At 38.7% G+C, this 24,692-nt stretch overlaps 1 protein-coding gene across 2 annotated transcripts in view; it reads right to left on the reverse strand.

Moving 5' to 3' along the window:
- Positions 1-24,692, reverse strand: part of fam171a1 (family with sequence similarity 171 member A1) — a 149,338-nt gene that overhangs the window by 116,985 nt on the left and 7,661 nt on the right. The window contains exon 1 of one of the 2 annotated variants that reach the window (XM_052016158.1): positions 16,224-16,357. The exons of the other annotated variant lie outside the window; for it this stretch is intronic. The gene's annotated coding sequence lies outside the window, so the exon portion shown is untranslated. Of the gene's footprint in view, positions 1-16,223; positions 16,358-24,692 lie in introns of those variants that run through there. 2 annotated transcript variants of the gene reach the window in all.

The following is a 24,692-nucleotide window of genomic DNA, read 5'->3' on the forward strand; positions in this document are numbered from 1 at the left end:
AACCTCATCTACCGCTCTGCCTTCATCAATTTACTTAGTTACCTCCTCAAAATACTCAGATTTGTGAGACATGATCTCACCATGCACACAACTATGCCGACTTCTCCTCAATAATTCCTGCCTTTCCAAATGAACATAAATCCAGTCCTTCAGAATCTTCTCCAACATCTTCCCTACCACTGATGCAAGGCTCAGTGGGCTGAAGTTTCCAGGCTTATTCCCACTCCTCTTTTTGAACAATAGGGCAACATTAGCTATCCTTCAGTCTACCGATACCTCATCAAGGCTTATGAAAATGCAAAAATCTCCACCCTTGTTTCCCTCAGATTCTCAAGATAGACCCTGGGGATTTATCACCCTTAAAGTGCTCCAATGTTTTTAGCACTTCCTCCTTCCTGATATATCCTTCCCCTAACTCTTCAGCTTCACTGGACTACATCTGGAATACCTTCGAAGTTCTGTGCACAACACATCAGGACGGCAGAACGAGCTGGAGGGGCTGAGTAGCTTCCCTTCAATATTTTGAGAATGATGCCTTCCAATTATTATCAGCAGTTGATTTTATTCTGAGTGTTTTGGGAATTTTTTTGTAAAGTAATAGCAATAGCATTGCTGCCATATCGCTTTTAATTATGCTCAATGGAAAATTACCTCTTGTAAAGGGAACTGCAAACATTTAAGTGGCCCCTGTTAGAATCTCAGTTTGAGACTAGTGGGATAAAGCATGTTTGGTACTTTGGTGGAGCCAGACTGGCCGATTCTCCGGACTATTGGACGTTATGCCAATTAATGCTCCGATACACTTTTAATTCACATGTTTTTTTGTGAAAACATAAAAAGGTTACACAGTGGTATAATAAGTTTTCCAGCAAGTCTGTAGAGACTAAAGGGATTGCAGGAACAGGGGCCCCAGAGAGCCTAAAGGGAGCACAGGAACATGGACCCATATGTTGAAGGGAGTGTGAGAATCAGGGCTCTGGCAAGTTTAAAGGGCGTACAGGAATCCACCTGATGGGCCAGGTATCGAACAATCAGATAACAGATAAATCAGAGTTCCACTGTGGTTACCTTACTTTGGATGAAGAGGATACAGTGCTTGTTGCTTTTATGCTTCAATTCACTGGAAAGATATTGCAAGTTAAAATACAACATTGATATTAATAAAGGTAAATGTTCACTCCAGACTCTGAATCACGTGCTCTTGCCAAGATACACTGATAAAACTATTACTGAGTTCAAATCATGGCAATTATCACGTGAAACAATCCAGCAATCAAAAAAAATGCATTGTCACTCTAACTACGTCACAAGCAAAAAGAAAAATACACTTCTGTGTCATTCAATATATTATTAAATTTCACTTATTCTTCACATACATATCACTTTCAGTAATAAGTTAAAGAGAAAAGATTCACCACGCACTGGTGCACTGGATTTTTCTATGAATATTAAATGTGCAGAATTTGTTATCCAAAACTGGATCCAGGCAGCAGGAAAGAAAAACAAAATGTGCATGATGTCAACTAGAAACCATTTTGCGATGCACTTGGTTCAATTTACAACTGAAGCAGACTGCCAAAGATTTGATTTCACTGGTAAAACTTTGCAAGTGTCGGCAACACGCCAGCTGGCCAACAGTCACTGCATATTGAATTTTCTCCACATGTAACCTGTCAGCAGCTTTTCCACAGGGCATTCTAGTCTCAAGACTAAAAGGATGGACACTGCTAGGAGGCAATTTCCACAAACGCATGGTTTGTCATGCGCAAGCTGCTGTGTAAAAGGTATTCCTGAATTTTTTTTTAAGATAGGAACTGAAGTGAGCAAAATTACTAATCTACATGAAAAATTGGCTGAGTATACTGAAAATTCTTCACAGTGGTTGGCAGAAATCACTGAAAACAAGATTTCTGAAAAGCTTCCCTTATCCTCCTCCCCTTCTTCAAAGAAAAAGCTTATATTTATTCAATACTATTGTGGTAAATTATGAAGCTGTAGACTCAATTGTGTAAAATTTGCAATCAATGTGTTTCAGATTGAATGCTTTGAGAAATTGCTTCAATGTCATTTTTGTAAATTAATTAAAATTCTGAGCTTTCAAAGCTCTCCTTGAAAGTCAGTTTTTACAGCAAATTTCATTTCCTTCTGTTCCCAAGTTAATGTGAGTCAAGAAAAGACCAGCTGTTCCATCAAGCCTATTCCAGTCATATTGCAATTAAGGACGAAACCCTTCAGTTATATTTCTACTACAATAATTACAAAAGCTAGTTACATTTAGCACTTTTAACAGAGTGATGCATTCACTAAGTGCTTTATAAAAGTTATCATAAAAGACTGGCACCAAGCCACAAGGGAGGTGTTTGAAAGGATGACCAAAAACCTGATGAAAAGTGTAGATTTCAAGGAATGTCTTAAAAAGGAGGGAAAAGCAGAGAGGAAATTACAGAGCCCAAGTACCTGAAGGCACAGTCACTTGTGGGGCAAGTACACAAGAAAAGTTAGAGCATGCAAAAGGTTAAAAGTAGAGGCTGAGATAGGAAGGGATGAGGCCATGGAACAATTTGAAAACAAATGGTATAAACTCTAAGTCAAACTCCTGCTGCATTGGGATCCATTGTGGATTATTAAGCACACTCGTAGTGATTGAATGGGACTGAATGAAGGCTGGCAGAATTTGGGCTCAAGTTTGTAGGAAGGTTAAAGATGAGAATACAGATCTGCTGGAGTGAAGCCAGTAGAGTCTGGTGTCATAACAAGTAAACTAATCGATGGTTGATCCCACAGCTAGTGTAACCTTGGAACACATGCTTCTTTTAACACATGTACAGATCCCTCCATTACACTATGGAGGCAGGATAACGCAGAGGGATTAATAGATACTTGATGCCATTACAAAGCATAACTTCTCAAATGTGAACTGAACTGTCAGACATTAATTCTGCTGCTATTCCAGGCAATAGCAAAGATCTACTTAACCTTAATTGCATAGTCTGCTGTCAGACAGTTCAAACTGGACCTCATTCCAGTTTGAAGGTGCATTGATGAGCACAATGAAATGATTGTACCTTTTTTGACACAAATTGACATAGACTTAGTGGATGGTTACATCAGCCATTTCCACTGTCATAACTGTGTCTTAGGTGGTATTGCTTTGCACAGCTAGCAAACATATGGATAACTTCCTCCGATCCTTTATTAATGCTTGGTCAATGTACAGGACTCCTTCTCATGGCCTTCTTATTGATGATTCCAATGTGTTTGACAAGTAGCTCATCTACAATCATTATCCTGAGAACACTTGGAATGGTCGCTCAATATCCCCCTTTTAAACATCCACGATTGGTTAATTAATTGAAAGTTGAATTTAGATTGGTTGTAAAAATTCATGTGGACACTTTTCCATCCTCTCAAATTGTGATTGGGAAATTGTGCAAATGGTACAGTGTCAGCACCCGAGGTTGGGATCAAATCGATGTGCCTGGATTGTGAGGAAGCCATGCTAACTGCTCTGCCACTCCTGTACAGGTAACTGGAAATGTTGGCCCCTATAGCATACCATACATTGCATCTATTCCAATATTTTCAAAACTTGTCTTGATTGCATCTTCAGACCAATTTTGCTCCAGACTAAGGATACACAAATAAACTGCTGGGCATGTGTCCTTTCCCTTAATGGAACAGTATGTTGATCTGCATCCTTAGCGACATTCCCTCAATCAGCACTCCAACCTTAAGAGTTCTGTTGTCTCACTTCATATACCATCTCATCTATGAAACAACTGTAAGTACAATTCTGCACCACACTCAGCAGCTCTAATGTAGTGCGGACTCCCTTTAACTTCCAAAGGGAACTGTGCTGATGCTTCAGGGCTATATTCCCATTTGTAGGCTTGGGCTTCATCTTAAAACCTACTGCTGGGTATCCTTTCCTTTGGCACAAGCAAATCAGATTTTTTTTTAAAAAGAACAGCTGTGCAAGGATTGACTGTTGGTACATCTATAACAGTGACTCACACCACTTGCAGTTGCACAATGCTGTTCTCATTTCTGAACCAAAGCTTTGGGAGTTGCCTTTTGACTGTAGTGTACTATTACAGATGTGGCTAGCACAGCATGAAATTCTTTGGGATTCTTGGCTGCCATCTCCTCGAAAAGTTAACAGTCTCACACACCAAATCAAATGCAAGGATTTTTAAGGATTTAACAGGATTTTTTTTTGTCTCTTGGACCACACTCAGACTGGTTTCTGAATTCACATTCTAAAAACTCTTTAACATTACAATATCACGATGGGTCTTTTGAGGCTGACATCATAATTGTCCACAGTTTGTTCCAGATTTTGATTGCAAGTCTAACTTTGTAGCTCTTCAGTATCCCAATCAACATTTTTTTAACCAATCTCCAAACTACCTCTACAAACGCAATAGCTGTAGCTTTCTGAAGAGTTACTAAATGAGTGAGCATGCGATATACTTTGCAACCTATTGGCAAAATATGCAAATAGTTGCAGATTCTTGACCTCACAATCTACCTTGTTGTGACCTTGCACCTTATTGTCTACTTGCACTGCACCTCCTCTGTAGCTGTGACATTTTACTCTGTACTGTTATTGTTTTTACCTGTACTACCTCAGTGTACTCTGTATTAACTCAATGTAGTTGCACCATGTAATGAATTGACCTGTATGATCGGTATGCAAGACAAGTTTTTCACTGTACCTTGGTACAAGTGACAGTAATAAATTAATACCAATATTTCTCAATAATATTATTTTTTTGCATTTCCTCATTGCAGCAGTTGACACCTGTGTTTTCAGCACTCTATCCTCCTCAAGAATATGTTTGGCTTGAAAAGCAGCTCCATCTTCTCTATACACTTCCTTGCTCATGAGGCCTGCTTCAGATGTTGTTTGCCTTTTCCCCTCGCCTAGCTTTCCCACCACCAACCAAAACAGCATCTTAGGATTCAAACTTCTTGAATGTTACACTTTTACTCTCGATTTGTTCCATTAATTTTAGACTTGCACTCTCTTCTTTGCCTTAAATTTTACTTTAAAAGAAAAGTCAGTGCAGCTTTAAAATCAAGTGCTGCTGCCTGGCAAGCAAATACAGCTGTTCTCTCTTTGATCTGACCCATGAGATACATGCAAAAAGTATTGGTATTGGTTTATTATTGTCACTTGTACCGAGGTACATTGAAAAGCTTGTCTTACAAACCGATCGTACAGGTCAGTTCATTACACAGTGCAGTTACATTGAGTTAGTACAAAGTGCATTGATGTAGTACAGGTAAAAACAATAACAGTACAGAGTGTCACAGCTACAGGGAAAGTGCAGTGCAATAAGGTGCAAGGTTACAACAAGGTAGGTTGCGAGGTCATAGTCCATCTCATTGTATTCAATAGTGGGGTAGAAGCTGTCCTTAAGTCTGGAGGTACGTGCCTTCAGGCTCTTGTATCTTCTACCCGATGGAAGAGGAGAGACGAGAGAATGTCCCAGGTGGATGGGGTCTTTGATTATGCTGGCTGCTTCACCAAGACAATGAGAGGTAATGACAGAGTCCAAGGAGGGGAGGCTGGTGTCCGTGATGCACTGGGCTGTGTCCACAACTCTCTGCAGCTTCTTGCGGTCTTGGGCAGAGCAGTTGCCATACCAAGCCATGATACATCCAGATAGGATGCTTTCTATGGTGCATCAGTAAAAGTTGGTGAGAGTCAAAGGGGACAAACCAAATTTCTTTAGCCTCCTGAGGAAGTACTTACTAAGCCGACAGTCAGGAGATTGAACCTTCAGGACCAGTTTCCATGAGCCAAGAGTACTGCTCTCATGAGCAAGGCACAGATTTCTTGGCCTTTTATTTTAAATAAAAATAATCTTTTCCTATCATCATCACCAATTGGATACTGCTGGAGTTCTGATAAGTTCTGCTTTTAATAACAGGACAAAGTGAACTTCAGAGGTGTTCTTTCAGTGCTAAAAGCAAAGAACTCACTATTCTAATGCTTCCATATGATGTCACTACACCTCCTGATGAAATTACTTCTTAACGCAACCTCAATTATGCACGAGATTTCAGCAGCAGATGAGACAAAGTAGGGATAGAAAGATGGCAAGTTAAATAAATGGAAGTAGGCAGTCTATGTGAAGCAGATGAGTTTGGAAGTTCTTTGCTGTCTGGTTTGACCAGGCAGCTGTGATGGAGCAGGATGGAGTCCTTGGAGTAAGAAGTTTATGGTGGGAAGGAAAGACAAGTTTTCAGCAGTCTCCTTGATCAGAAATATTTGAAGTCATGGAAGAAGTCTTGTGACAGTACATGCTGTCAAAAGGGCATAAACCTTTGGGCAGAGCCTTACATGCCCATATGCCAACAGCTTAGGAGCCACTCACAGAACAACTGAGGCAATGACGCAGCAAGACTTTAGGAAATGCGTTGCCATGAAGAGTTAATACACCCACAGGGCTAATTTGGGTGGCAACCATAAAGTGGGGGCCAGGATCAGTTTCCTCCAACCCAATAACTTTTGGAAAAGATTCCACTCATCCCATATGGATTGCCAGAATCACTGACTTATATGGCATGAAATTTGTTGTTTTGAGGCAGCAGTACAGTGCAAACAATTACTACAGTACAGACAATTACAGTAAATTACAAAAACAGTGTGCAAAATAAGGGATAACAAGCTGCTGTTCATGGAAATTAGTGAATATAAGTATGTTGGGAGAGTTTGTGTGCTGGATCTTGTCAGCCTAGGTTGTGGAAATTGACCTGCTTTTGAAGGAAAATGCCATGGGTCAGAATGGTAATGAGTAAAAAGCTGGGGGGTGGAAGGAGCATGGGGAGGGGAGGGAAATGAACAAGGAGATATACCAGAAATAACAGTGTAGTAACATGAAAGCCATTGCAGGTAGTTCTCTGACAACAACCCAAGCTGAACCACAGAACTGCAGTCCGATTCAATTAGAAGACTGAGCAGAGGCTCAGAAGAGAACGGTGCAGTCAAACAAACCAAGAAAGGCAAGAGATATCACAATCATAACTACATAACATGTTATGTGATATCAATAAGCATTATTTCCTGTGGTAAGAAAGAAATTGATTGGAGTGATTCTGAGAAAAAAAGCATAAAATTGGGAGATGACACCACAAGAGGAAAGGAAGGTTGAAGATGGGGTGGTATTTTACAAGTACAGGAGATGTCAAGGATGGGTTTTCTGGAGAGAGAATCTTATTTAATTACCCAAACCAAACCTCTGAAGTCTCTGCTTTCCTCAAGAGTAAAAAATAGTATCCAAGTCTAAGGGTTTGTAAGAAGGGATCATTCCACTGTTGAGGAAGGCACTGCAGTTGTGCATGTGGATTTTCTGAAATTGTTTGATTTATAGGATCATATAATAGAAATGGTAAAAAAATCAAATTCAAACTGTAAAAGAACACCAACACACTCAATACCAAACTTCCTTAGAATTATAAAGTGAAGTAGTAATGAACACTTGCCTTTCCAAATGTAGTGGTATACTGTATTGTTCTTCAAGAATCAGTATTAGCAGTAATACTCATTTTCACTTGTATCCTTGAGAGGACAAAAACAGTTGCAGACTTCAGGAGGAATGGACAGACTGGAGAATTAAGCAGACAAATGGGAAACTAAAGTTAAGTTGGACAAGTGCAGAGTGAGAACTAACTTCAGTTATGTGAGAGACTGCCAGTGCTGGAATTCTCCTCCCTGAAGTAGTGAAGGTTGTAGATTTTTATTACAGTAAATATAGAAGTGATTCTGCTAGCGAGAGGACATGCACTTGCTTAAGAAGGACCGTAAGAAATAGGAACAGGAGATGGCCATTCGACCCCTCAAGCCTTCTCTGCCATTCTACACTATCATGGCAGATCTAACTTTCCCCTCCCTGTCATTGGAGGTAGTTCAGAGAAGGTTCACTGGGATCATCTTATGAGGAAAGTTGAACAGACTGGGTTTAGAGATTAGGAGGCAATCTTATTGAAATATAACTTTCCCCTACAAAACCTGTTTACCAGCCATGACAGCATCTCTCGCCTTAACCAAGGAGTCCAAACCTGTTCACACGGGATGTGGCCGCATTAGTGTCTTGTACAGTTGTAGTAAGAATGCCCTACCTTTATACTCCAACCCCCTTGTAACAAAAGCTAGCATTCCATTAGCCTTCCCAATTACCTGAGGCCCTGTATGCTCAGATAAGTAGATTAGTTTTTGAAAGCAATGCAAATCATTATGATCGGAGATGGATTACCCAAAAAAGATATTGGATGCTGATACAAAAATAACTTTACATCCCATGGCAAGCTTTACTCCCAGTCCATGGACTCCATCTTGCTCCACGACAACTGCCTGAAGTCAAACCCGACACTTTGGAACCAGGGTTTGTATCTGACAGAGAAGATTGGATGTGGACCACCAGGAAGGATGTTAGATGCTGATACAAAAAAAAACTTTCAAAAAGGGAAATGGACATAAACTTGAAAAAGAAAATATATGCAGGCAATGGTGAAAGGAATGACAGCAATTGGATAACAATTCAAAAGCTGGTACAAGATTGAGGCAGAATTACTTTTTCGGTTTTGTGTGATGCAATGACACTAGCAACTCAACTCCAAACTGCTTCTTGGGTTCTTAATAATGCCACTTGTATGAATGTACCAAACCTAGACACAATACAAAACAAGTCTTAATCAGGGTCTTAAAATCTTACAAAAGACACTGAAGTGCTCTTTATTTATAAAATTAGTTTTGTGTATACATTATATACCCTTTTAACATTTACAAAAGCATTGCAGCATTTATTATAAATGTCAGAAAATGGTTCATTATATTCAGATTGAATGCTATCTTTTTCTTATTTTTTTTTAAAACCCTTCTACAAATCTTTGGATTAAATACAAACTTCTAAACAACATCCTCTGCTGAATGAGACCACCAATAGTGCAATAATAGTGCAATAGTTGAGGGCGGCACGGTAGCGTAGCGGTTAGCGCGACGCTATTACAGCGCCAGCAATCGGGGTGCGATTCCCGTCGCTGTCTGTAAAGAGTTTGTACGTTCTCCCGTGTCTGCGTGGGTTGCCTCAGGGTGCTCCGGTTTCCTCCCACATTCCAAAGACGTACGGGTAGGTTAATTTGGGTTTAAAATGGGCGGTGCGGACTCATTGGGCCGGAAGGGCCTGTTACCATGCTGTAAATAACATTTTTTTAAAAATGTATAATCTCAATATAATAGATAATATGTTCATCACCTTCGAGTAACCATCTAAATCGTTTATGGAATCAGCATCTATCTCCTTCAATACAGTATTTTTGATCCCAAAAGAAGGAGAAAATATTCCATCACATCTCCAGATATTTTCCCAATGATTTCATCCAATAATCTATGGTTGCTTACACTTAAAGAATAGTCATTTCCTTCATGCAATCAAAAGCTCTCATCATGAAACCCTCTGTATGACTATTGCTTAGATGTCACTTTCCAAAGAACATCCTAACTTTTCCAACTTCTCATGACCCAGCCCCTTCATCCTTGATCAAGTTTAAAAAAAACTAAAATCTAGCGAGGAGCCAATAATAATATATAATAACAAGTTCTACAAAAGAAAAGAAAGTCAAAACCTTCACTTACAAAGTTAACTCAAGTCATGGCTATGAAAATGTCATGGATTATACCCATTTTCAAATCCCATCATTACTGAAGCATAAAATTTAAGATTTCTGGATCCAAAGCTTACTACAGACTCATCATTTACTCCTTTACCAGGCAGCTTTACTGAAGCAGTGCTGTTGTGCTACATGTACCACCAGATAAAAAAATGAACAGCTACATAAATTGTATGGTTTCCAGAAGCTTGATTAAAAGGAAGTGATCTTTTACTGATATTTCTCTAGTATTCAGTGTTCACAAAATGTACTAAAACAAAAGAGAGTTCCACAGAATAAAGCAATAGCAAGCACTCATGGAGGATTCGTCATGCCAAAAGTGTAAACATACTGAATCAGTGCAGAAAGAGCTACATCTGACAGCTAAAGGGGTCAAAATTAATACTGGGCACAACATGCAAATAGTTCACTAGTTAAAATAGCAGGATAATCTGTTGTATTTCATGCAAGATGTCACATAAAAAGACCACTTAGTGGTGATAAATAGCAAATTTTTAAAAAATTATATTATTTATATTAAAGGGTCGGTGTTACTTTTGAATTCCCATTTTTTTTGCCAAATATTCCTGTGGAAATTTAAGTACTACTTTATTTCCCAGAAGAACAAGGTTGAGAAGAGATTTCAGGTTGCTGGATACAAGAGAATTAGAGCAGGTGTGTGGAATGTACCCTTAGTATTATTGAAGGGGAAGGTGTAGGAGAAACCAAAAGGTATTAGGTGAGGGTAGTATTCAGGAAGAGGGCACTTCTACATAGAGGTTGGAGATTCTCTTGTCTCAAAGTGCAAATTAGCAAAAGCTTGGACCTGGAGTATAGAAGCATTGGAATGTGAAAGCATATTAATATCTTTTACTGTACAAGCATAAAGACAACAGCAAGCCTTTAAATAAGCACGTCTGTGTCACTCACATATTTCTCACTAAGGGAACATAGACTAGGGTTTAGCTTAGGGGTGATCAGCATGAGTAGAGAAATGCGATTTCAGAGTGAGAGCAGTAGCAGTGGAGGTAGGAAAGTAGTAGCAGGGAGACACACATACACACAATCATAATAGGCTGAGCGCCCACCAATGTTCTTACAATTACATTAATTGCTATGTTTTCACCAGCTGCTTTTAGTAATACAGGTCCTTCTCTAATCCCACAAATTAATGTTCACAGCATTGTTTACTTATCAGGTACAAAAGTGGTTCCAAGAGACCATCTGGCAGCTAAACTACAGCCAGACTCTCACAATGCTGTAATACTACCACCCGGATATATCAGTGTTCCACTGAGTCTGGGATTGTGCCACATTCATGCATTTTTGTTCAAAGGTATACTTTTATGAAATACACAAAACCACAATAGGTTCAATACAAAGCGTACAGGTACCTTCTCCAGTTCCATCATTGTGCTGAAATGTTAACTCTTTCTCTTTCTGCAGATGCTGCCTGACCTGCAGAGTATAAACAATGTCTCCACCAAATCTAAGATCAATTCACTGAAAGTGTCTGTTACAAGGCTATTTCATTCAGTATTCTGATTGGCTTATTCTCAACTGCTCCCCTGTATAGGAGAAACATGTTGAATTTTCTCTTGTTCCTCGTTAAATGGAGCTGGTGTACGGAATCAGTAGTGTTCTACATCTACTAGCTAGCTCAAAAATTAAGAACCAGAAGGAACACTGAAAGGATAGAACTAAAGCATTTAAAAGACTATTAACAAATGCAAGTAGTTGGCAGCATTATATTCAATAATGAAAGTTAATACAACTTGTGTTTATGTGCCTTACACACTTCATATAGATAAAACAAATAAAGAAACCTCAAACAGCTAACATACAGTTGAAGGGATGTTCTGCCATTCATTTCCACTAACCCCAACAGCCCAATACTGGTGAACCAGCAGGTTCACCCTAGGGTCACTCAAACCATAAAAAACTTGTGCTTCATCAACAAAACCTTAGATTGGCATACCCCATCAATTTCTCCCCTAATATCCCCAGTGTTTAAGCCTATTAACTTAATTCACTCATTCCAGCATTTCACACCAAATAGCTAAACTTTTCCTCTTAAACTTGTTGTCACAGATCAAGGACCAGTCCCGAAAGCCTCTGTCATCAGGACATGGGGTTAATGGGACAGCTTGCCTCACTGGATTTTGCACAGCTTTTATGTTGTTTACTCACTGATCCGACTATGCTTTAGGGTATCCAGACACCCTCCAAGATGAACAGTAACTAGAGAAAAGTAAGGGTCCTCACGAAGGGCACAGATTGGCAATGGACAAGGTGTTTCAACCTGCCATGGTGGCTTGTAAATGTTGCATTTGCTCTTCCCAACCACACCTGGTGCTCCAGTTATTCCCACAGTGGCACATGGGCAGTGTCTTTGCCTTAATCCAGGACACAGGAATAGAGGTCGGTGGAAAGACATTGGTATAGATAAACCTCTATACAGGTTAGAGTACTGCGGTATCTCACCTCAGGCTGAATCCACATTAACCCCCTGGGGATTACAATCGTCCAGAAAATCTATCGAGGGAGACTTCTTAATTTGCTTTCAAATTGATCAATATTTTGTTACTCACTTCATGAGGGAAAGTCACATAATCCATCCAATGCCAGAAATTTAAGTGAAGGAAATAGACAAATCAATTTTTCAGAGAACGGTTGCACATTTTTAAGGATACACATGTTTAACCAAGCACAAGGCCCTTTAATGCCCAGTTCAAAGCCCATTGTGCAAAATATCTTTTGTCCTCTGGTCCTACTGCTGGGATTGAAAAGTTTTATGGGGGGTTAACTAACTCATTAATAAATTAATGATATATGTCATGCTTCAGTGGATTAGGAGAGCTACGGAGCCATCATATTTTAATCAGAGGACATTTTCCAGGTTCTGTCATTAAGTAAACTTTGTTTTATTGAAAATTAAGCAGGAAATCAATACACCTGATTCATTGCTTTCAGCACAAGTCAAACTATTCAATAGATTCCATATTTTTTCCCCACTTTCTTATAGAAAGGAAAGCACATTAGGGATTGTGTCATTACCAGTTACAGAAACAAGAATGTTCTACTCAAACCTGGGCAATAAAATGTTCAGATATTGAGGGAGCCAAGAACCAAAAACGTCAGTCTTAAAATTGCAAGTTTACTATAACTGCGATAATTATCAGTTTCATCACAAACTCTGGTTCTATTTTCTAGCCATAATTGGCAATAGTAATCTGGGTTTAATTTACTATCAACATTTAATATCTATTACTTCAATAAAAAGGAGTTTATTTTCAGCTGGAACAGCTTGCACCCTTTTTTCAGAAATTGCTTGACTATTAATTTAACATTAAGTGTCTAGAAAGACAATAAATGGCATTACAATGAAAGTGAAATACAGTTTGACCAAATGGATTTCTTGTATTATAAGAGTATGCTATCAGTTACAATTCAGTTAGAACATATGCACGTAGGTAACATTTTAAGTATCAAAACCACTGTATATTTTACCTCAAGTGATTGAGAATTTTTAATTTTTTCAGAAAGCAGTCACACAAAACTTCAGCTTACAAAATAGTGCAAAAGCAATAACTCCACAACAAAGAATTAGGTTTTAAAGTAAACAAAACAAAATCTTTTTCAATAAGAAATAGAACAGTTCAAGGTGTCAACTGCTCCATCACTCAATGCAGTGAAGACATCCCTCGGACATGTGGACAGGAAGTATCACGGGTGCAGAGATATGATGATACAAGTCAATTGCCAAGTGTATCCAGGTCAGCCTTACAGATGCTGAGCATCTGGCTTTCAGGGAGACCCAGACAGAGCTTTTAGATTTTCTCTTCCTTCCCATCACCCATTCCAGGGTAGCAATAATCTTGCAAATATCTATAATGCACGTGAACAATGAGGTCACCTAGTATTTAAACATGACAGCCGCATCAAAATAAGGAAATAAATGTAGAAGACACAGAGCTTTCTCTGCTTGAGATTTGTGACAAAAATCATAAAGCAAACTAAAAAAACATTTTTGGGTTCCTCAAGATGAGAAAATCCTTCACCTTAGAACTGGAGTTATTTTCCATGAAAAGGCAGACCATCTTTTATATTCAGATTATTCCACCCATTTAGTCAAACACAGAAGGATCCATTTAAAATATTCCACAAGGATGTTCATAGGTTCAACGTGAAAATGGTTTTCTTCACAATTCTTGAACAAATCTGAATCACTTGATAAGTATTCACAGGACCACCCTTGTGGTTTGTAGTTGACAGCAGGACACAAAAACAAGCCAATTTTGGATGGAGAGAAGGTGGATCTTCACAATTTAGTTATAGCACTGTTTAGTGAGGTATATTTATTGTTGCAATAACTGTTTGTACTGGGTAGTTGAAGGGGATCATGACAAATCAAAGAAAGTTCAAGGACAGTGAGCAAATGCCCACAGTCCTTTGGTTCAGCATCCATATGAGTAACCCAACGTCACCAGCTGTAAAGCTGAAGATGTGGTGGAAATATTTTATTGAACAGGGTAGAAGTTTGTTTTAAGATGTTACTGCAAATATTAAGATGTGATTATGGGTTATACAAATTCAAAATGTAGGAATGGAGCAAAAGGATGCAATTTTACCTTCTACACTAATCATATCAAACACGTACCCAACTATATCAGACTGCTATACCGCCTACTTAATTGGCCAACAAGCTATTTTAATCAGCTTACAAACTAAGAAGTTATTCTGCAAAACGAGAGCCTAGAAAATGACACTAGTATCATTGCACTCCCTCATTTCATGCCACAACCATGTTTTAATACTCTGTTGATATAAGGATCTGCTGCTCCTGCTCTGAAGAGTTACTGTGACATTCAAAAGTAGCAAGCATGAATCTATAACAAACATGATACGTCCTAGTTATTCTGCCCCTTTAATCACACAATTGTTCCACTTAGAGGCCTGCATCATTGAGCTAACATACTCGGCAACATAAATACAGCTGTTAGCCATGTAATAGGATACTAAACCAAAAAGCAGAGGTAGTCATCTCCAGGCACTTTCCAGCCATTTCTGAACTATGACATTTTGCTTCTTCCTTTATTCATCACACCTCCCACTAAGTGCAGCTTAGTTCAATCAGCCATTGCAAAGAAGAACCGATTCCAAAGTAAAACCTAAAAATAAATATGCAGAATTTAACACTGGCAGATTTTGTTCCTTGAAAAAACACACTTGTCACTTCATGTTAACATTAGCTGGAAGGTTGCTACGGTAACATTCCAGCTTTGCATCGCCTTACTATCCACTGAGAAGGTATTGTTAATGGCTTGGCATTAAACAGTACAAATCTGAAGAACTAATTTCTTTGACATATACAAAAGTGAGCAACAGATCAGGTTGGGACAGTTTTAGTATCTCTACTTCATTTAATTTCTTTGGAGATTAATCTATTTTCCTTACAAAAGATAGTACATAATGGAACCTTTTCTTCTAATTTTAACAAAATACCTGGGACTATGCTTTTCTTTCTATTACCCCAAGTACTTGCAGCGCATCACTGAAGCAAATCTATTATGCAAACAAGCACGAGGTAAGAAATGGTCTAGCCATTCTGAATTATGTTCAGTAATAGGATCTTTACAATATTACATATTTCAGTTCTATGTTATTGTTCATAAAAGTGATGCCCAGAAATAAGTTTATCCTGTTATTATTAGCACCATTGGAAAGTGCATTTTCTATCAAAATTGCCAGCCATAATATCATTCCCTCTTTGGAGTATCAAAATTAGGAATCAAATTTCTGCCAGTACACAAAGCCAGAATTCAAAACTGTTTAATGATCAAATTGGGTCATTCCCCATGATAGGAAATTTGGTGGAAACTCAAAACTGTTTGCCCCTCCCTGAATTTTTACCAGTTTCCCTTTCATTTCCTGGTGTTAGCTACCATAGTTCTCAACCACTCAAACTGCAGTTTCTTCCAAGACTTCATCTCAGTAGCTCCCAGGTTCTAGAAGAAAACACAACAAGATGCTGGAGGAACTCAGCAGGCCAGGCAGCATCCATGGAGAAAAGCAGATGGTCAACGTTTCCGGTCAGGACCCTTCTTCAGGACTCTAGAAGCTCCCAGTTTCTAGCAATGCACAGTCCCGTTTGGCCTCCACCAATATCTGAGGGAGGTGCATCAAGTCAGGTACTCAAATACACAAGCACATGGAAATGGCTGTAGGCTGGATCATGCCGACCCTGTCCTCCACTCAGAATCACTCCTTCCCTGCATTTATTTGGACCAGAGGGACTATCTTGTTGACCATCACAGCCAGGTGTCCAGATGGTGATAAGACATCAGCTGACACAGAAAATAAGCCTCACCCTGAAACACCCCTCACAGCTAGGAGAGAGGGCTAGAGCCAAGAACTTTGTCAGTTATAAATGCTGTCATTAATTCTCATAACTTAAAAATTTCTGAAAGAGATATTCAAAAGCTATTGAAACTGAAGCACTAATTAAAATCACCAAATTAAATTATAATCATTCAAACAAAACAAAATAAATCTAAGGAACTCACCCACTTCTTGGCCTCCTCATCCTCTGCCCACAATCCCCATGTGGAGTGCTGAACACTCCATGAGTAACATTGAGCAAAGTTGACAGATTCAGCCTTCCCAATCTGTCAGCAGGTCCCTGATTTCCGCATTTCACAACATCCGCTTAGAAGTTTGGGATTACTAAAGTTTCAACCACTGAATGCAAATTATTCCAAATGGAAACCTTGACAAAAGTCAGCGCGAACCAGCAAAAAGCAGGAAGGAGCAAGGAGGAGGAGTTTGGGGTCAGCAGCTGAAGGAACAATAGCAAAAGCTGCAGCAAATTAAAAGTCAGGCTGCACAAGAAGCCAGAATTGAATACAGATAATAGGGAGTTGGAGGACTGGAGTATTATAAAGGAGTAAAGTCATGGAGATACATGAAAACAAAAATTGCTTTTCAAGAGCAAACTCTAGGTCAGCAAGCACAGGTGTGAATTAAACTTGAACCAAGGACAGAAGCAACAGTATTTTAGATGGCTGAATGGTTATGGAAGATGGGAGATCAACCAGAAGTGTGTTGCAATAATCACGTCTAGAGATAAAAAGGTGTCACAAGCAGATGGGGTAAGGCAGGGGCAGAGTTCTGGGATGTTACAGAGATTGTTATAGGTGGCCTGGATGTACAGTCTGGAACTCATCTGGTTCTGCTTTTGTTGCCAGGAGAGGGGAGGATTCTGTGGCTGGAGAATCAGAGTTTGCAGTGGTGGAGGCTGAAGACTGTTACTCCAGCTTTGTAATATTTGGAGGAAAAAAGGTTTTCAAAGTTAATCTGAGTACTCTTTTCTATCTCTAGTGGATAAACACAGAAAAAAAACAAATATTTCTGTGGAAGAACTTATTAGTAGAAACCAAGAGAAATTTCAGAGAGCAAGCGACATATTATGAACAGAGAAAATGGATTGCATATGTGTACTTTCAAGAAGCTCTTCCCACTGACTTACACTGGAGAATAGTTGAGAAGATTAAAGTGTATGGAAATAAGTACAGGCCGTCTCTGGGTTACAAATGCCCAACTTATGTATACACCCACAAACAAAGGGGCTCCTATAATATTATTACATTCAAAAGTCCAACATAGGTACATATGTTTGTTCCTACAACTGGCAGAACTAGTTTCCTCTCTCTCTCTCTCCACTTCTAGTAAATGTTCTTTCCTATCAGTCTTGTGTGCTTTTGATGCCATTCTTACCAATGCTGTGGAGGTCTGGTTACCATGCAGAGTGATTTTTATGTATTTTCTGACAAAAATGAACTTATGGATGTCTGTTAAAAAAAAAGGAACCCGTTCGTTACTCATGGATGACCTGTACTGGGATTAAAAGTTCATTCATAGTTGTTGATAGTTTCAGAGTTACTTCAAAACGAGTAGGCATCAGTCATCTCAGTTCTGGTTTCAATTTACTGTTTATATCATTGTGATTTCGATAAATGGTTAGGAGAATTGTATCCTAATAATGTACTAGAATTATTAGTAAAATAGGGGCACAGTAAATAAAACTGAAGAACAAAATTAACCTGGGAGCAAATAGTTATAAAGAGGACATGCCAACAGGGAAGCAGGGACAGTGTGTGTGCAAGAGGGAAGGTAGTGAGAGAGAGCAGACTATATAAACAGTGTAACTATCAACATCTGCAAAATAATAATGAGAGGGCAACGTTCAACAAAAAAAATCCATCCCACTCCACCCAGTGGTCTAAGGAAAATAAACTTATAGCTGGCAACAAGAGAGGACCACTACAACACTTTCTACTGGCAGACTTAACTTTAAATAGGAGGAACTTATGGATTTAGACAGAGTATAGTGAAGGACAGTGCATACAACAGATGCTGCCACCGAGCCTGGAACTTCCCAGTCCCAAGAACATTACCTTCCATGACAGGAAGATTGTTGTTCCTGGTGCATTAACTGAAAGTGATTCTCCAAGAGCAGGTTTGTTTGTGTGCCACGAATAATAAAACTCTAAATTCCATCCTGGATTGTATAAATACAGAGTGTCCGACCTTCTGGCCCGCTGGGAAATTAGGCTTATTTTGACCAATCTGAAGGAGTTTGAATCTAATGCAGTATACAGTACTAGAGACAGAAAGCTAAACCAAGTACATTACTAACTGAACACCTTGAGATTCTATTAAAAAAATAACTCCTTCAGTTTCATGATATACTGATTAAATGAAAGCTATCCACTGAGAACCATTGTTTGAAGACCAGAAGGTGCAGTTACAAAATACAGCTGTGGTGTTGATTAATCAATGTCAACCCAATAGGATACATTTTCAAATAATGTGAATCACCCATTCTATAAATGCACTGCAAAATCTAGTGTGTAGAATTATGGTAGCATAGTTACTCTAACAGTGTTGTTAAGAAAGACTTCCAAAATTGGATTCATAGATGGAGGAGAATCACGAATATATTTCCAAATCAGAATGATACACAACTGGAAAGGAACTTTCAAGTCATGCATTCCTAGCCACATTAAGCCCTTTCCCATCAACATGTCAAAGACTGTCAGGTTTGAAGGATGCTATTGGAGGAACATTGCCAAATTGCTGTTGTACACCTTGTAGTGGAGAGAATGAATGATTAGGGTGGTGGATCAGCTGCCAATCAAGCAGGCTGCTGTGTCTTGGATGTTTTTTTTGAGTGTTGTTAGACTTGTACTTATCAAAGCAAGTAGACCTTGTTCCATTACACTCCTGACTGGTGGTTTGAAGATAGTGGTTAGGGAACTCTGAATCAATAAGCATGTCATTAGCTGCAGAATACCTAACCTCTGACTCACTTTCTTAACAACTTTATTTAGATCATTGCCTAGAATAATGCCCAGAGGGGCTCCTGGAGCCAAGATGATTGGCTTCAAGAATCATAATCGCCTTCCTTTTAGGTGGTTATCCAGTCAGTGGAGAACTTTTCCCTCAATTCCCTTCTCTATGAACCCTTGTGGTCTTGTATGGTGAAATTCTGCTCTGATGCCAATAGTCTCCTTGCAGATGTTGGTCAAGCAAGGCTCTCTCATTTGAAATTCATGCCAAATATTCATAGTTATAATTTAGATTTTTAGAAGTTTGATCTATTTTCTACTTTAGTTTTGTTTTCCCCCAATACTAACGTTAAGCTAACTGGTTTCATTTTCCATAGACATATTCCATCTCTTTATTTAAGTACAAACTCTGGAAACACATCTACCAACAGTTCCTTTGCTTTCTCTTTTCTAGATTCTTTTAAAATGCTTGGATTAAAATCACCTTTCACCCGTGGTTGTATCTTTGCACTTTGATTTAATATTTTTCCACTTTAACGTTAAATGTGATAACATCATTTCTAATCTTATCCTCTGATGGCATTTTCACTTCTGTTCCCCTGGTGATAATGAAGCAAAATAATTATTCAATGTTTCATTTTGCATTTGTTTTATTTTTAAAAATCCTATTTTGTTTTGAATTGTTCTTGTGTAATATTTTAGTATTATGCTCCATAATCATTTAATTTCATATTTCTTATTTTTCTAAAAAAGCTCACAGCATCTGTCTTCTCACCAGCCATGTCCTTAATACATCTTTTATCTTACTCTCATATTTACCCTCATGTCTTAATATTTCTTTGCATCTCAGTGATGTTAATTTGGGGGCTATTCTTGTTTTTTTCAAATTGTATTTTCCTCGTTAGTGTTGATTCTACATCATTGGCCATTACAATTATAGTTGCTCCTCAATGCCAATTAATAATTCTAGAATCATTAACTGAAAAATGTACCTTAATCATGTCCAAAGACAAAGCTTACAGGGTTCTGAAAACCTCAAGTGGAAGAAATTCCTCATAACCCCTGACTTGGATCTTAATGATAGTTATAATTTTAGACTGATAAACATTTAATCACGAACTCCCCAACTGATTCACCACACTTTTCACTCCTCCATAAATTCTCTTCATTTTAAAAACCTGTTAAATCTCTTGCCCTCATTCACTCCGATGGAAGCTGTCCCAGTTTTAAAATCTCTCTTCATAAATACAGTTCCATATCCCCAGTACCATTCTGGCTAGTCTACATTGTTTTCTATGATAGGGTAACCAAATCCTTACACTGTACTCTTCTGGACTAAGAATGTTTCATTTAAATTCATCATTAGGTCTCTACTCCAGCACTTTGGTGCAATATCATGTTCATGGATCAGTATGTATAATAGAGTGATAATGTGATAATTAGTGACCCATAAATTTGACTGAGGAATTGAATAACAGACATTCAATTCTATTCTGCACTACTTGTTATAACTAGTTCACTGATTGCAGGATTGTCTGGTCGATTACATTCAAATCCCTGCCATACACATCAATGCTGGCTTTATTTTTCCCATGGTCCTAAAAACCAGACATCAAAATTTATATTAGCAATATTATCAACAAAATTTAAGATAGAAGTACATTATCTACACCAATGTCACTAACCAATGCAGGCTTTTTTTTAAATACACCAATGATAATAAGCTATTATTAAGATTGAAATTGTAATCTCTCTAAAAAAAACTTAAATATGCAAGAGAAAACAAGATTATGGGTGGCTACTCATTAAGTTACTCGACTAGAATCCATGAGGTGTGGATTGCTGATATGTAGATAAGAATTTCCAACCCATACAACTAATCAAGTATTGAATAAAAAGATTTGGTGACCTTGAAATGGTTGGTGAAACAAGTAAGTTTTTAAACAATGTTCTTCAGGGAAGGAAATCCACCATCCTTACCTAGTCTGATGTTTACATGACACCAGGCCCAGGAGCATATAAACGTACCAGAGTAGTAGTAGGACTCTCGATCCCTCAAACCCACTCTGCCATTTAACAAGAACTTGGCCGATCTGATTGTGACCTCAACTTTGCATTCCTCTTTCACCCACTTGTTTTTCCAAATATTTAATTATATTTGCCTTAAAAACACTCAAAGGTTCTACTTCCACCACCTTTAGAGGATGTCTCACATCTTTATTAAATTGGTGAGCTTTATTTTTAAATGGTGATCCCTAGAGTCATTAGTCATAAAGCAAAGAAACAGGCCATTCGGCCCACCCACATCCATTTACACTAATCCCATGTACAAGCACATTGTTCCTAGCCTTTTGCGCACTGACGATTCAAGTGCTTGTCTAGATAATTCTGAAGTGCTGTGAGAGTACCTGCCTGCACCAGTGCATTCCAGATTCCACCCATCCTCTTGATGAAAATATTCTTCCTTAAATCCCCTCTTACTCATCAGCCTCAAACTATGCCCTCTAGTTTTAGCTCCCTCTGCAATGGAAATGTTTCTACTGCCTTATAATTCTCATATACTTCTTTCAGATCCTCCCTCACCCACTTGCATTCCATGTAAAATAAACCTATCTAGTCTTTCCTCATAACTGAAGTGTTCCATCCCAGGCAACATCCTGGTGAATCTCCTCTGCACCCTTACAGAGTGCAATCATGCCCTTCTAGTAATGTGGCGACCAGAAATGTACACAGTACTCCAGCAGCGAACTAACCCGTGGTTCTAGATTCTCCCACAAGTGGAAACATCCTCTCTATATCCATCCTGTCAGGACTCCTTAGGATCTTACATATTTCAAGCAAATATATAATAACTCTCACTCTTTTAAATGAAATTGGCTCTTAACTGCCTTCTCAGTAAGCCACAATTCACAGATAATAAATGCTGACAGAGTAAACAAAGAAATTATTATGATGGCATCACCCTAAAGCATTTTTCACAACAGCAAAATGTACCCACAGCATCACTAGAATTTTTACAATGTTAATAAGATATCTAACCAAGGGGGAGGTTCTTGGATATTCAACCAACTGGCCAGATGTGATCATGTCAGTGCTGACAAACCTGCTCATTCATGCACATTAATTTCTGCTATATTTCAGATCTCAAATACCTGCAGCTGTTTTTCTTCATGGCCTAACAGGAATATCTTTTTAACATTTAAATGAAGATGCGGAGAGGAGGCCTGAATTGGGACACTTGGGAGAGCAGGAAACTGATGTCAGACCATGGAATACAAAACCATTAGGATTCTTGATGGCAAACTGCTGGAGAAAAATTAAGTTTCATGATCACAAAATCTCTATCAAGTTATTAATCTGACTTGCTACCATATTTCATTATTGCTGCATTTGCATTGTAACATTTGTGTCTGTTGTTTAATGCTTGTTGCAATTTCTATTAGTCTTGTACAACTATGTAATAAAAAAGCTGTAAACAAATATGCTACTGTAACAGGAGAAAGTCTCAATTATGTAGCATAAAAGGGAAATTAAGTATGTGATACAAACAAATGAAAATCCATAGTCCCATTTCATAACTCATGATGCAATGTACAAAGTTAGTGTCTTCTACTTTGAAATCCTAAGTGTGCTGATTATTAGAAAGAAAGTCATTATATCCTCTATATTCAGTGGGTTTTTAAACAAGTTAATAATAAAATGAGGCCAGGTATTCACAGAATTATCTTTGGGATACAGCACCAGGCCTGCATTAACAAATCATTTCTAAAAGTTTCTGTTACTGGGGACAGACTTCACACATCACCCATAGTTTTAGAAGACAGCAGTCTACAGAGGACTTCACTAAGAGTTGAAGAAATGAAACGCTGTCAAATGTTTCACATGCCATGATGGAAACAGCACTCCAGGAATCAGTCAGTGAAATGGAATTTTCTAATTTTCTTAATTCCATTGGTAATGAATGATTGCTCAAGTCCCTTATGGTAACAAAATAACGACAAATGTGGTAATGGTACCATTGTTATTGCTTTGTAAATTTTCAGCTCTGAACATTGATGTGAATGTATATAGAGATTTAAAATTAATCATCTTTTTACCAATCCCATACTTTATAAAACTAAACAATAAGGCACAGTTTTTAAAATGCCTCCTGCCTCCAGCTCCTGGGTTCAATCTTGACCTCAGGTGCTGTGTGGAGTTTGCACATTCTCCCAACGTCACCACAGGTTTCCCTCAACAGCTCCAGTTTCCTCCACTTACCCAGTAGGTTAATTGGCTGCTGTAAATTAACCTTTGGCACAGGTAAATGAAATTAAAGGGAAAGAATTAAAAGAGGAGAGTAAGTTCCAGGGCTACAGGGGAATAAAATGAGGGAGAAATAGACTGATGAGATGGCTCTTCTTGGAAGATGGATTCAATGGGCCATGTGGTCTCCCATGTTGTAATATGAAATTCACAATCTCTACTACCACAAAGAACAAGGGCAAGGACTAGGATTTCAGGCACACAAGAACAACACTGCTTGCAACTACTCCTTAGTCACCAACCTGATCCACAAGGTGAATTAACAAAAGAACCTTAATGAACACAGCGATCAGATACAGAGAATCTAAAGTAATTGTTTTCATGCATCATCCTCGATGTAATTACGCAAAAACAAGTGAACTAGTTCTGATTTCCAGATTTCCCATTAACAGCAGAACAAAGATGCAGTGTGACTAGAGAAGCCAATTAATATTCAGTAACTACACTAGCAGATAATTAGATTAATTCAGCCATGCACATTTCGGCAAATGTTTGTAAATCCATACTTCGATGAAGTAACATTAGAAGTAAAAAACTGGTTTGTAATTGACAGTGTGGCGGCCCGCACACGCGAGACTCGAACTGCCATCGGGAGCCGCGGGCCGACATGCGGTAGCGCATTTGGAACTACCCACTCGGGGCGGACCCTCCAGGGACAGTCGGATGTCACGTCCGCCCCATGGGGTCGCAGGGGCCCATGGGGTGAGAGGTTTAAGCGCGCAATTTTGAATCAGTAAAGAGTTTTGAGTTCAGCGCTCTCTGCCTCCGTGTGTTCCTTTAGTAGCGCGTTGCGTGCGGCTACAACAGCATATTAATGCCATTAGGTAAAACTAAACAGACAAGTTAAAGGCAATTTAGTTTCACAAAAAAAACTCAAGCCCCCAAATAATAACTTAAAATTAATTTGTCAAAAGTTCAGATAATTGTTTTTCCAGCATTAATGGAGAATTATTAAATCAACAAGCAATTTATTATGTCCTTTGTAAGCTGACCCTTTAATTCTTGGTTACAAAACATGAAAAATAATAACGTACAAGTGCCCATCAGTAACTGCAGCTCCCCAGTGAACAGCAAGTTTGATTTTAACTTAAGCAGACAACAAGCAGCAAACCGGCTGCCAAACAGATGTGTACCAGACTTAATAAGGAGAACAAATAGGAGAGTGGTTCTGAAGCAGGAGATAAGTGTCTCCGATCTACACTATCCTCCACCTAAATGAACAGAAGAGCTCCCCTACCGAAATTTGTTTTGATAGCTCTTACAGCCAGGTATGCCAGCAGGCACTCAGCGGGTTGAAAGTTTTATTCTAGCATTTGAGGACAGAGCTTGTTCTGATCACTACTCTCCTTCCCCAACTACATAGCATAATTTGTGCACCGA

Source organism: Pristis pectinata, chromosome 5 (assembly GCF_009764475.1).
Source record: "Pristis pectinata isolate sPriPec2 chromosome 5, sPriPec2.1.pri, whole genome shotgun sequence".
NCBI lineage: Eukaryota > Metazoa > Chordata > Chondrichthyes > Rhinopristiformes > Pristidae > Pristis > Pristis pectinata.